General features: G+C 34.9%; 1 long non-coding RNA gene across 2 annotated transcripts in view; it reads left to right on the forward strand.

The window, feature by feature from the left end:
- Positions 1–13,600, forward strand: part of LOC110260097 — a 297,389-nt gene that overhangs the window by 125,154 nt on the left and 158,635 nt on the right. The window lies entirely within an intron of this gene.

Raw genomic sequence — 13,600 nt, forward strand, 5'->3', positions numbered from 1 at the left:
CTGTACAGTAGAAAATTGACAGAGCACTGTAAACCAGCTATAATGGAAAAAAAATAAAAATCATTTAAAAAAAGTAGTAAGCTTAGATTACATGGTTAGCTAAATGATTTACAATGAAATCCTACCATTATTTAATATTCAGCTAATTAAATTTTTTCATTTACATCTACACATCTACAGTAAGTCATGGACCTGTAAGACTTTACTTTTTCCTTCTCATTTGATAATTCCTTCCGCCCACATTGCATCTCTTTAGCTCACTTTTTTGGATCCCTGAATCAGACAACTGAGGTTTTCAAAGATGATGTTCCTGCAGTATCTGAAATGAATTTGGCAAAGACGTTGGGATGTCCAGTGAATCACCTTCAAACTGTTGTGTTTCTCATTGGCCCATAGCCATTGAATTGTGAATGGAAGTTTTTCTCAGTAGAGTGAAGTCATTAATATGAAGATTAAGTAAATGCATTTACTCGTTACAGGTGGAATATATGGCTCTTTTAAGGAATGTAATATTATCTAGAAGAACAAAACTCATAGATAAAGCAGCATGATATAGTGGAAAGAGGTGGAATCTGGCTTTGAAGACCTGAGTTTACATCAAAGGTATTTTACTTGTCTGTAATTCTAAGAAAATCAGATAACATCTGAAATTGTCTCACCATCTATAAAATGGGGAAAATTTCATCTAACATTATCACTTCTCAGGTTATTAGAGTCTTAGTAGTCAAGATATGTAAACAGTTTGTGTCCATTGATGAATAAACAGATAAAATGTGGCATGTATGTGTATGTGTGCACATATGTGTGTGTATGTGCAGGTATACACACAATGGAATATTATTCAGCCATAAAAATCTTGCCATTTGTGAAAACATGGAACTATGGGTGTACCTTAGGATCATTACTAGGTGAAAAAAATCAGAGAAAGACAAATAACATGTGATTTCTTTTATATGTGGAATCTAAAAACAAAACAACCCCCCCGCCTCAAACCATACCAAACTCAGAGGTACAGTAATTGAACTGGTGATTGGCAGAAATAGAGGCTAGGGCAAGGGGAAGATGTGGGTTAAGGAGTCTGAAAAAAGGTGAATATTTCAAATTATACAACATTGAATTAGAATATAAATTTACAGTGTTTAAAGAATCTTTTCTAATTCCAACAGCTAATTTCCAGCAGTAATAGGTAATTACTTATTACATCTACATTGAAATTTTCTATACATTTAAGAACAAATATAAAAGTAAGTTAACCCATATCAGTGTAGCTTTAATTAGAGAAAATACAGTAATAGAAAGGTGAGGAAAAGATGTCAGATAATCTTAATCTGGTGTATGTAGTGCTTCCGTTGTATGTTTCATCATTTTGGAATGATTTAAACTCACTTATCTTTAGTTCTTTTAAAAGAGAATTGTCAATGGTAAGCTGCTAGACAAGCTAGTTAGGACCATTACTAGAAATCTATATATATTGTACATGATAGATTCATCTATAATATCAAGCTCAAGAAGGGGAGCTTAGGTTTATTTAGGTTTATTTCATAATGGATGATTCAAATTAGATTGGCTCAGGAGAGACAGAACTTATATAAACAAAGAGCAGAGGTTGCAATCCAGTATAGCTATGGTTTCTCTATCCTGTGTTCAGGGATCCAGGCTCCTTCTGTCTTTTGGCTCTATCATCTTTAGCTCATGTCTTCAATCTTCAGTGTCTCCTCATTGCCTACAATTGACTATTAGAGGTCTTATCATTACATCTGTCTTCCAGGCAGGGAGTAGGAGAAAGAAGGGCACACGGCCAAAGGGACCAATGAAGAGAACTAAGGGAAGGTCAAAAAGAAATAACTCTTTATAAACAACGTTCATGGGCACCACCCCATTATTACTGTCTGTAATTCATGGTGAGGCTGGGAGAAGTTTTCTTCTAGCTGGGTAGATTTTGGAGTTCTCTTGGTGAATGAGAAGGAGATCATGGGTATGGTGATGCAACAAATGCCTTATGCTTTTGGGCTATATGTGATTGGGATTACCTCTACAGCAGACTATGTGGACAAAGTTTAGGTTCCATAGTTTTTTTGACATAATGGTGGTGATTTTTAAAAATTGTTAATAATTTTGGTCTATTGGATCAACCTGCCCTGGATTATTTTTTTCCGGTTACCATTTGTGATTTTACTAAGAATGCTCTGTCTAGAAAAATTAAAGTTTTTATGATATTATCTCGGCTGCACTGTAATCATGTTTGAGTTGGGTAACAAACATACGTCATGAAATAAGAGTGACCCCTTCTTCAGTTTTCCAGAAAATTATCCCATGTTAAAATTTCCCAATTTTAACATGGGATATTTGGGTAGTTCTTCCAGGCTTTTAGGAAACCTGTAGTGTTTGGTAACCTTACCTGCACTTATTTTCTCAACAGCGATTTAAGAAAAACCTTTAAAAACTCCACTAAATAAAATTAGTCATACAGATAAATAAGTGAATATATGTAAAACACTTTGAATAGTGTTTTTCATAAAAGTAACTTCTTCATAGCAATTGCTTTCTGTTGCATTATTGTTAGTGTTAAAATGGAGATTTTTAGTAAATATGCTTTTTAAGGGGAGTGTTCAAAATGATGGAGGGAAATGCTTTCTCCTTCTAGGATTTATAGAATAGAAAAAATGATCAATTTATACATTCTTTGATAATGAAGTTTCTTAAAAGAAAGTTCAATCCATTTCCTTCTATCCCACTCTCCAAATTAAAAAAATATCAGTATCCTTACTACATAGAGATATAATTAGGTAATATGTAGAGAGCACTAATTCTCCTTGTAGGATGCATAGAGGATATTGCCATGTTTTTGTTTTTTTTTTTTATTTGCCCAAAAAGTGAAGTTCCAACCTCCGTAAGTTGCGTTTCTCCTTTCTGTGAGTCTGAGCAGGCAGAATCACACTTCTCACTAAAGACACTGTAAAGTCCAGTGTCTCCCCATTCTCAGTGACTGAAAGTGTGGATTCCTGTCTGAGGTGCCATCAGTTGGATACTCCAACCCAGAATTTTGAATCTGGATGATGACATACAGATGCTGGACTTTCTGGGGGACTGACCATGATGCTGGAGTAGAGTGAAGCCAAGTCCAGACTAACCTGTGGTTTGACATGGTGGCATTCTCTGATGCCTGCCACCTACCTCCTATATTTCCTTAATACTTTTCCAGATAATTCTCCAACTGGTCCATCAGTTGCATTAACCTTCATATATCCTTCCAGTAAATTCATTTTCTGTTCACATTGGCCAAAGCTGAAATTCTATCACTTGCAGCTGAAAACTTTGATTAGTTCAGCATATAGCAAACCTCTGAGAAAAAGAAATACTAAAAATAAAGGAAATATGAGAAATGAGAGCTTCTGAGTTGACACTATAATTCAGGAAAGTGGGAAAATACTAGAAGTAATACACTGCTTTCGTTTTTTTTTTTTTTTTTTTTTTTTATCTTTTGCAGATTAATTCTTTAGAAAATGTGAATGACTCCCATAGTTTAGAAGTCCCTTTTTACTGAGTTGGTTTGCATATTAAAAGTGTCATTTTCTCTGGTGTATTCAGGCAAATCCAACGGATCTATACCTATCTGTTTTATAAGTATTAGCAGAAAAAAGTGCCAAATAAACATTCCTTTCCATTCTACTGGTAAGGTGGCTAATGTTCATTATATAGTTCTTTGGTTTTCCTGTGGGAAGAGAAATGAGCTTTGGATCTGAATTATGAAATTTCTTTTGATGACAGACTTTTCTATTTAGAATAGAGGCAATGTGTTCTGTTGTTGTTATTTGTTTTGCTTTATTTTTTGTCATCCTGGCTAATTTTTCACTTTTGCTGGCTTTCTATAGGACATCAATTGCTATAGAGCTAATTGATGTCTGTCAGACAAATTGAACCAAATGCCTAAAGAATTTAGAGAATTGTCCACTTGCTTTTAGAAAGCATAACAATGTCTAGAAACATGTAGATAGTATTATTATCCTAACAAACATATAAGGGGATTTTCTTGCTTATTTAATCCAGATTAGTCTGTTTAAGACAATTTGTGTTAAACTCCCTTCAAGACTGTATCTCAGTTACCTTGATGTGTTGGTAGATGCAAAGAGTTATGGGTGAACTTATACCAGTGAGGGAAGCAGTATTCTTTCATAGACCTCTGTTGTCTCTGAGCAAGCCAACACAGGGGAGAAATAAGGGCCATATATCATATATGCATAGCCAAAGTATAGAAGATTTATGACTTAGTGCATATGTAGACATAATAGTGTTCTTGACCAACCCAGCAAATTGCCCTTGAGTATATCTGAGGTTTCACAGTTAAAAAATATACTTCAAAGAGAGAAGGAGAGAAACAATTATATACACATTGTCTCTGAACAATGGGGTAGCAATCTCTGAATTCACACATATAATGGCTGCTCATCCTATTCTCTTGGGAGAGTCGGGTGGGAATTTCCATATTTTGCTTTCAAGGCAATTTCAAAGTCATTTACTGCTATAATTCATATATGATTGCTTAAGAGACATATGTCTTAATATCAGTAAGAGCCTGTGTAGTGGATTTGCTGATTTAAAGAAAAGAAGAAAATAGACAAAAAAGAAAGAACTTAGGGTCTCATTTGAGATAAATCTATGTACCTCAAAGTACAGAGTGATAGGACAGAGCTTCTATTTTATGCATCCATTACCAGAGATAAATAATATATCTTACCCTGATTGGCTGGTTTGTTCTTGTTATAATTTCAAGTTTCTTTAGGATTTGATGCTGTTCTCAGAGCTCCCTGATTAGGAACACGCTAAAGATATTTTAGCATTTCTCATAAAGGTGTTTGATCCTAAAGATGTAATAGTCGATGGTCAGAGGAATATTTTATTGAGGAATGAATGATGTAGAATGTTCTATAAAAATGTCCTTTTTTTTCCTAAAGAGAAGTTGACTACACTTTGCCATTGATACCTACTAAGAAGTAGGTTTATTTCCTAGCACTAGCATTCTGCTAGTTATGGTCTCTACTGTAGTATGATTCTACTAAAGAGATTTCTCCACCCCTACCCCTGCTTATCATGATCTTTTGATAGAACTCATATTGCAAATAGTTCTGTTGATTTTATCCTTTGCAGATTTTTAAAACCATGTAGCTTATCCCTCCCACTTAGGCCATTATCTAACTCTTAGATTCAGAGAGTGAGTTTTCTGGAGTATGCCTTGACATCTGTTCTGTACTGCCCTTAAATTGCTATTCTTGGAGACTGTCCCTTTTCCAAACTCCAGGAATTCCTGGCAGCAAAGCTGAAAACCTCTGGAGTCATTCTTGGCTTTCCCTTATCACCCTCACATGCAGTCATTTGCTTTATCATTTTGATTTTACCTTCTAATGCCTCACACATCCCACTGATGCTTTTTATTCAGACATTGTTTCCATATATGTTCCATTGCTTGTCTGGAGTATTGCACATGCTCCTAACCAGTATCTTTTTTACTGACTCCAAACCATACTACCACTAGATTGGGGTTCTTAAAACATAGATCTGTATCTATTGACTCATTGATTAAAATACAGTTTATTTCAGTCCCAGATATTCCAGGCTTATCTCAACTCTTCTTGAACCTAACTGGACTACTTGATTTTCTCTGAAAATTTTCTATAATCTCCCTCCTCCATGTTTTTATCCATGTTATTGTCTCAAGCTAGAGTGTTCTTTCTCTTTATTGTTTCTCTTAAATGTCATATACAGCTGTCAATTTTGAGTAAACTGTAACCTCTTTCATTAAGACTTCTTGATGACCATACCTAGAGGCCACAGTTACCTCCTTTGAATTCCCATAGTTGTGTTACTAGCACTCCTATTCCATCACTCTTGTCTCAAGGGAATTCATGTACTTTTCACTCTCATTCATCTATTGAGGTCTTCAAAAGCAAGAACTCTTTTTTCCTTACATTTGTCTCTCCTACATTTTCTAATTTGATGCATTTCATATGTAGAGCTCAGATATGCATTAAATAAAATTCTTGGTGATCCCAGGGAAAAAATAACACTCTTTCAAAGTCACTTGACCTAAGTAACATGGAAAGGTTACTTCTCTATGACTGCTTTGTTTATTTTGTGAGAATAGGTTTTCCATGATGTCCTATCTGGCAAAAGTATATGAAATGAAACAAAACCATTAGGCAAAAGAAACTAATGTGGACTCAGTTTCTATCACCTTGCATATACCTAGAGGTACCCTCAGATTATCTCTAATTATGACCCCAAAACAAGAATATAGCATTGTCCTTGTAATAATTTTGATCATGTCGATAACAGGGACTTTGCTATGAGACAGTATGGATTAAAAATGCTTTTTACATTGATCATGTTGATAGCAGGGACTTTGCTATAGAACTGTGTAAATTAAAATGCTTTTTACATATCACATACATTTTTCTTCTATCTTTTGGAGGAAGAGTTGTTCCCTGATTAATGCCAACCTCTGTGCATTTTTTGTTAGAGCCTCATTCCTTTCTGTCTGTTCTGGGACTTAACACCATAAAGTCTTTCTCCTCTCTCACAAGTCTTTAAATTCTTCCCCTTTCCACTAACTGCTTCCTTTCAGCCAAAAAAAAAAAAAAAAAAAAAGAAAGAAATGCTTGAGTCTTCACTTACTTCAACCACAGTTTCCTGGGTTACTATGATGCTTTGCTTTTTTTTTCCCCAGCACCACCAAACTTCCTGAAAATAAAGTCTGTGCTGGGTTCCTCCTGATCTCCTCTGCATTTGTTCACTGTGGTTGGATTCTACATTGTCTCACCACTGATCCTTCTCCTGAAAAGGTCTCTTACTTTTTATGTCTAGTCTCTATTCAGTTCCAACTCAAATATTTTGTGTTATTCTGGGAAAACCAACTAAATCTTTCTTGAAATTCTTCTCTTTGCTGGAATACCACTTTCTTATGGTCCTTCTCTCACTCTGTTTTTCTTTAATACTTATGCAGAACTAAGCAGGTGTGTTGTTTTAGTATAAAATAAGGATGCAAAAGCATAGCATAAATTTTCCTAAAATTTAGTCTCAATAGATAGAAAAGGTGTATACAATGCATAAACATTATATAATAAAATTTTATAGTTCAAAATAATTCTCATTTTGAGTGGATCATTATTATGTGCTTAAATGCTATTCCTTTATTCAGAGGTTCATCCCTCACATTGATACTTCTTAATACAACGAGTTGAATTTTTCTAAAAAATCATTGATCATAGCATTCTCATAAATATAGTCAACAATTTGTCAGTAGCTTCATAACATCAGGCTCTTCAGCAATGTCAGGGCTTTCTCTATTCTTTTTGATATGCCTCTAGTTCCCTTGCAGCTGCTTACATTTCCTAAATGCCCATGAAGTATTTTGCTTTATGCTCTTTCACTGTATTATCATTATTGCTGTGGAAAGCAGTCCCTAATATGGCCCCAATGATCCTACCTCCTGGTATTCACATCCCTGTATAATCCTCTCACCTTGAGCATTGGCTGGATTTTGCTGAATTGATTACAATGAATAGAATGTGGCAGAACTGATAGGATGTCAACTCTGAGATTAGGTTATAAAAGTTGACTTTCTGCCTTGGGTCAGCTTGTTCTCTTTGTCTCTCAGTTTCTCTCAGATTTATTACCCTGGGGAAGCCAGCTACTCTGCATTAAGGTATCCTTATGGAAAGGCCCACGTAGCAATGGACTAAAGATAACTAATATCCATGTGAATGATCTTGGAAGTGAAAGCTTTCAGATGAGACTGCAGCTCTGGTCAATAGCTTGTTTGTAATCTAGTTAGATACCTCAATTCAGAGACATTGAACTAAACTGAACACAGATTCCTCCTCCACAGAAACTATGAGATAATAAATGAAAGTCTGTTACTTTTAGCCATTAAGTTCTGGGATAATTTGTTACACAGCAATAGGTAAGAAATACATCTGCTTAAAACAATCTTCCACCTTCTTTAGCTGTTAATTGGTAGATTAGTCCTCTTGCTTAAGGTTTGTAAAACCATGCAGTAAACTTTTGGCTCTTCAAATGATGTCTCCAGCTCCAACCTTCTCATCTTGGGCAGTGCAACCTAATGTGTTCCTCATTGAATTACCTTAACTTTCTTAACATACCCAGTTCAACTACCTACCTATGATCTGCTGAAAATGTTTCCTTCTTTATCTGTACACCTATAATATTTAATTTATGACTTTGATTGTTACTTATCACCTTCTTACTTATTTATGTCCCTGAGAAGATAAATACCTTTAAGGGCAGCAACTGTTTCATACATTGCCACAGCTTCTACAAAACTTTGCATGATTTCCTGAGCATGGTAGGAATTTAATGCATGTCTATTGAGTAAATATAATGAGACTGTGCTTGATTAATCATCAAAATAAGTGTACAGGGCACTAATTATCATAGGATGAGGGATAATCACTTCAAATTTTCTGGTAAAACTTTTTAAAAAAATGATAGGAATGGCAGGGTCACATTGGATGAATGAAATTGCACAGAAACTGGAAAGCACATAGCTTGTGAGACTGGTTAACCCTGGTTTGTAGGCAACAAAAGTTCTGCTGAATATTATAAATTTAGATACAATAGTTTGTACTTCCTCTGTTCTCCATGAGGCAGACACTTGGGAAAATGCAGCCCAACTGAACCTGAAATTATAGCTCATAGTATATGTTTACTAAATATTTGATTCACCTTGAAAATATAAGCTGAAGAATGATTTTTGTGGGTCTTAACTGGTAAGCTTTGAATTTTATAAGCAATTTGAAAGCCCCAAAAGCATCTGAGCAAGAATACAGAAGTGTTTAAGTGATTTAGTTAGATCGTTCAGATAGCAATCTATATTACTAGATACAGGGAATCCGATGAGTGAGAACAGCTAGTTGAGCCCTGAGCTTATAAACTGAAGCGGCATCCTATTTCTAAAATGTGAGTAGATCTCTTAAACAATAGAATCTCTTGAAATGCATCATTAAAATACCAAATTTTAAATTGCTTTATCTTTTTAAACTACAACTAAATTTTTTGTATAGGCCTAAGGAGAAAGCTGTATTGTTTCTTTTTTTTTTTTTTTTTTTTTTTTTTTTTTAATACACTTCTTTTTATTTTTTTTGTCTTTTGTTGTTGTTGTTGCTATTTCTTGGGCCGCTCCCTCGGCATTATTGTTGTTGTTGTTGTTGTTGCCATTTCTTGGGCCGCTCCCGCGGCATATGGAGGTTCCCAGGCTAGGGGTCCAATCGGAGCTGTAGCCACTGGCCTACGCCAGAGCCACAGCAACGCAGGATCCGAGCCGCGTCTGCAACCTACACCACAGCTCACGGCAACGCCGGATCGTTAACCCACTGAGCAAGGGCAGGGACCGAACCCGCAACCTCATGGTTCCTAGTCGGATTCGTTAGCCACTGCGCCACGACAGGAACTCCTGTATTGTTTCTTCATGGTTTGTTTTAGAAAGCTAATAACAAATTGATAAATTGTAATCTTATTGTTGGCAAGTAAGCCTTTGGAAGTTGCATATACAGTGAGCAATATTGTGAGACCAGTTAAAACCTTACACAATACCTATGCCCTATGATAAGCTTTTCTGAAGCTCATGGTATCATCAGACTTTGAAAGCTCATAGGTCGTAAGGATGTTACAGAGTGGAAGGATACATTACAAAACAATATTTTATTGAGATTTTGTGGAATGCAAGAGAGAAGCTATTCCAGATAGTCAGTCTATGATCTCATGGAGTTTTCCATCTTGTAGGAAACATCTAGTAGGGAATGACCAGGGACAACCATTGCATTTATCTGCTTTTTTCTCTCAGTAGCCATGAGGATAATTTTTTTTTTTTTTTTTTTTTTTTTTTTTTTTTTTAGGGCTGCACTGGCATATGGAGGTTCCCAGGCTAGGGTTCTAATTGGAGTTATAGCTGCCAGCCTACGCCACAACCACAGCAACACCAGATCCAAGCCACAGCTCACGGCAACACTGGATCCTTAACCCACTGAGTGAGGCCAGGGATCGAACCCACAACCTCATGGTTCCTAGTTGGATTCGTTTCTGCTGCGCCACAGTGGGAACTCTGAGGATAAAATTTAATTAAAAGCTACATCAGGTCTAGTATTTTACTGATGTTGAAAATAATGGTAAAAATTAGAAATATAAATGTGCATGCAAAAGATGAAAAAGAGTGAAGAGTGGATAAAGGAAGATTAGAGAGAAGAAATTGAAATGAGAAAGAGGTGCCTAAATCCTAGGCAGGGAGCAGAGCAAATACAGGGTTGATGTGTGAGAGTGATAGAGATCAATGTGGAGTCAGGGCAAGAACAGAAAAAAGAGTGGAAAATATCGCCAGTGAAAAAATAGGCCAGAGAGGAGGAAAAACAAACTGATCTATGATAAAAGAAGGCAATGAAAGTAAAGGGTGAAAAGAGGAAAGACAATAATATTCTTAATATTTTAAATAGTATTTTTCATTTTCCAAAAGCTTCACAGATATTAACTAATTAACCCTCATTCCTGTCCTGAGCATAAGCATTATTATCATAGTTATTATTATTAATAACTGAATGTAAAAGAGGTCAGAAAGGGTTAGACACACAAAGCTTTAAATTTTGAACATGTGCTTTATTTCTCTATCATGAAAACAGTAACTTGAAAAAAATTTTGTTTCAAATTCTAACAAATCCATTATTGCTAGATGAAAATGAGTGCTGCATTTATTTTGCTTCCCTCATTTTCATGTTTCCTTAGGCCATAGCAAGAGTAAATCTGCATTTGGCTATCAATAGTTCTTTACCTGCAACTCATCCTTAATGGGAAGACCCAGCAAATAGCTTTCAATTCAGGACTTTTGATTGACAGGATTATTATTAGTATTATTTCTAAGAACAACGTCTAACTTCTCCAGAATACAATTTAATTACAGCATGGCAGTAGGAACAAGTTGTTTTTTGGAGACTTTCTCCTTTTTTTTGATCCCATTGAGACAGGATGGGAGCTTTCCACTCAGGAACAATTTTTAATGTTCCAGCTTGTTCATCACACACTTGCTTTTCTGGAGGGAAAATATTAGAAAATGGATTGAATAAATCTTTGAATGTACATAGTAGAATTCACTTTTTATTCCAGTTGGAGTGAGCAAACAGTCACATGCCTGTAATAATGTAAATTTTGCTTTCATTATGATCCTGCCTCTACAAGCTAATTATATTGCAGATATAATGTCTGTGGACTTTGCTTCTCAAGAGTGATAAAGGAGACAGCAGGGTCAAAGAACCGCTACTCATCTTATACCGGGAAGCGTAAATGTTTTGGAAAATTGTCCGTGTTTCAAAAGTAGATTTTAGCATGAATTCAGATAATATCAAAACAAAAAAAGTGACAGCGATCGTGTGTTTGTGTGTGTGTGTGTGGTGGGGGGGGGTGGCAAATATGTTGGAGTTGAGAACTAGCTCTCCACATTTCAGTTTTACCCACTCCTTCTTTTCTATGGCCAAATTAATTTGATATAGATTCATTTTCTTTTGACTTATTGCACAATACTTGTCACTCAGTCTTTAAAATAGGAGTCCCTGATCTTCATATAGTGCTCTTCAAAAATAGTTACAATTTTAAATTCACATGTAGAAAAAAGTATTGTGTAATTCATTTTGAGTGCCCCCTTTTCTATGTGAAGTAAACCAGACAAATATTTTATTTATGAAACTTGAAAGGGGAAGATTCACTGTTCTAATGGCCACTTAATTTAGGTAAGAACATCTTCATCTGTTTTCACGTATCTTTAGGACATTACAATTCTTTGAGGTAGTTTATGTAATTCTTAAGTTTCAAAAAAGAAAACCTGCCTTCACTAATATCATATTCTTTTACTCTAAAATAAAACTTTAACTTCATTTTATGTGCTGCCACAAAATGAAGGAGACTCTTCTGGAGATAATCATCATTTCAAATCATATACTTTACCACATATTTTATTAATTTTGAAGTTTAGTTTCTCTCAGCTTCTTAATGTATGTGTTTTAGTTAACTTGGTTTCAAGATTATCACCTAGACAGTTTTACAGTGTTCATCAGAGCCGTTATTGAAAATGTACAGTTACACTCAAATGACTATAATTTTTGAATTTGTAAAACTACTCTTTTCAGGATTTGTTAGGAAAGCAAGATGATCCCCCCTTTTTTCTCTCTGTGCTCAAATGTGTGTGTGAGAGAGAGAGAGAGAGAGAGAGAGAGAGAGAGAGAGAGAGAGAGACTCTGAATAGGTTAAGTGAAAAAATAATTGTGGTTAAAGGACTGTAGCTTACAAATAACTTTTCATGATTTCTTTACATTAGTATCATCACAAAATTGCTGTGATTTCAGAGTCTTCTTTGTATTCAATAAAATTTCCTAAAACCATTTACTGTGGAAATAAAAGGTTTTGGAGTTCCTAGCCTATGCATGTCACTTTTCTTTCATATGTATGTGTGTGTGTATATATATATATATATATGAGAGAGAGTAATTTTAGAGGTCTGTTATGTCCACAAAAATACATAATCTTTATAAAGTATGAATCAATATATATTAATAGTTAGAAAGGAATTCGAAATGCCAAACTGCATCATATCCCATTATAGAACTTGAGAGAGGTGATAAAGTTTAGACTGATGTAGGCTCAAAAGTTATCACAGAGGAGCTATACTCAAAATTTTAGTCACATGCTATTATAAGTCTTGGAAATAATGATTTTTAGAAAGGCACATGCATATAGAACCAGTAAACTGAACTATTTCCTGTGAGATACGTAGCAGACAATCTCTACAAACATTGTACCTGTGAGAATAGAACACCTCCTAGGGTTCTGATCTGGTAGGAAAGCAGTTTGTGTCTCACTAAATTGACTGATTATATGGGTCACTTTGCTGTACAGTAGAAATTGGCAGAATACTGTCAGTCAACTATAATGGAAAAATAATAATCATTAAAAAATATTTTGCTCGGGGAGCTGCTATGGGAGCAGTCTCTCAGGTTCTGTACATTACACAACTTTGCATCAAATTCTTCTGTCTTTTCTTTCAGACATCTCAAAATTAATGAGATGTGGATCATAAAGTCTATTTTTATTAAACATCACTAAATTTGAGAAGATCTGTAAAAAAAGCAAGGGCAGGATAAGAGCTATGTGTACCATTGTCAATTAATTACATAGTTTATATTTAAAAAAAATTATCTCCAAATATGCAAATTTAAAAACTAATTTTGGGATTTATATTTGAATAAAAACTTAAAATATATTTCTTTTTCAAGTGAGGAAAAAGCAGATATACCATTAATGATATTTTCCACATACTATGGATGAAATAAAAGTAATGAAGGTTAGCTGACCTATACTAAAAAAAGTAAATATGGCCAAAAGGTCTGCATTTGCTTTCATTTTATTTAGGAGGACACAAGCATATCATGGAGTATCATGGAAAATTAGGTGATACATTCTCTCTGTTATAATTTTTCCTAGTTTGAAAATTGAGCATTAAAGACAGAATAACAGTGCTGTATATAGTGATGGAACAAATGATTTTGCTGAA

Source organism: Sus scrofa, chromosome 3 (genome assembly GCF_000003025.6).
Source record: "Sus scrofa isolate TJ Tabasco breed Duroc chromosome 3, Sscrofa11.1, whole genome shotgun sequence".
NCBI lineage: Eukaryota > Metazoa > Chordata > Mammalia > Artiodactyla > Suidae > Sus > Sus scrofa.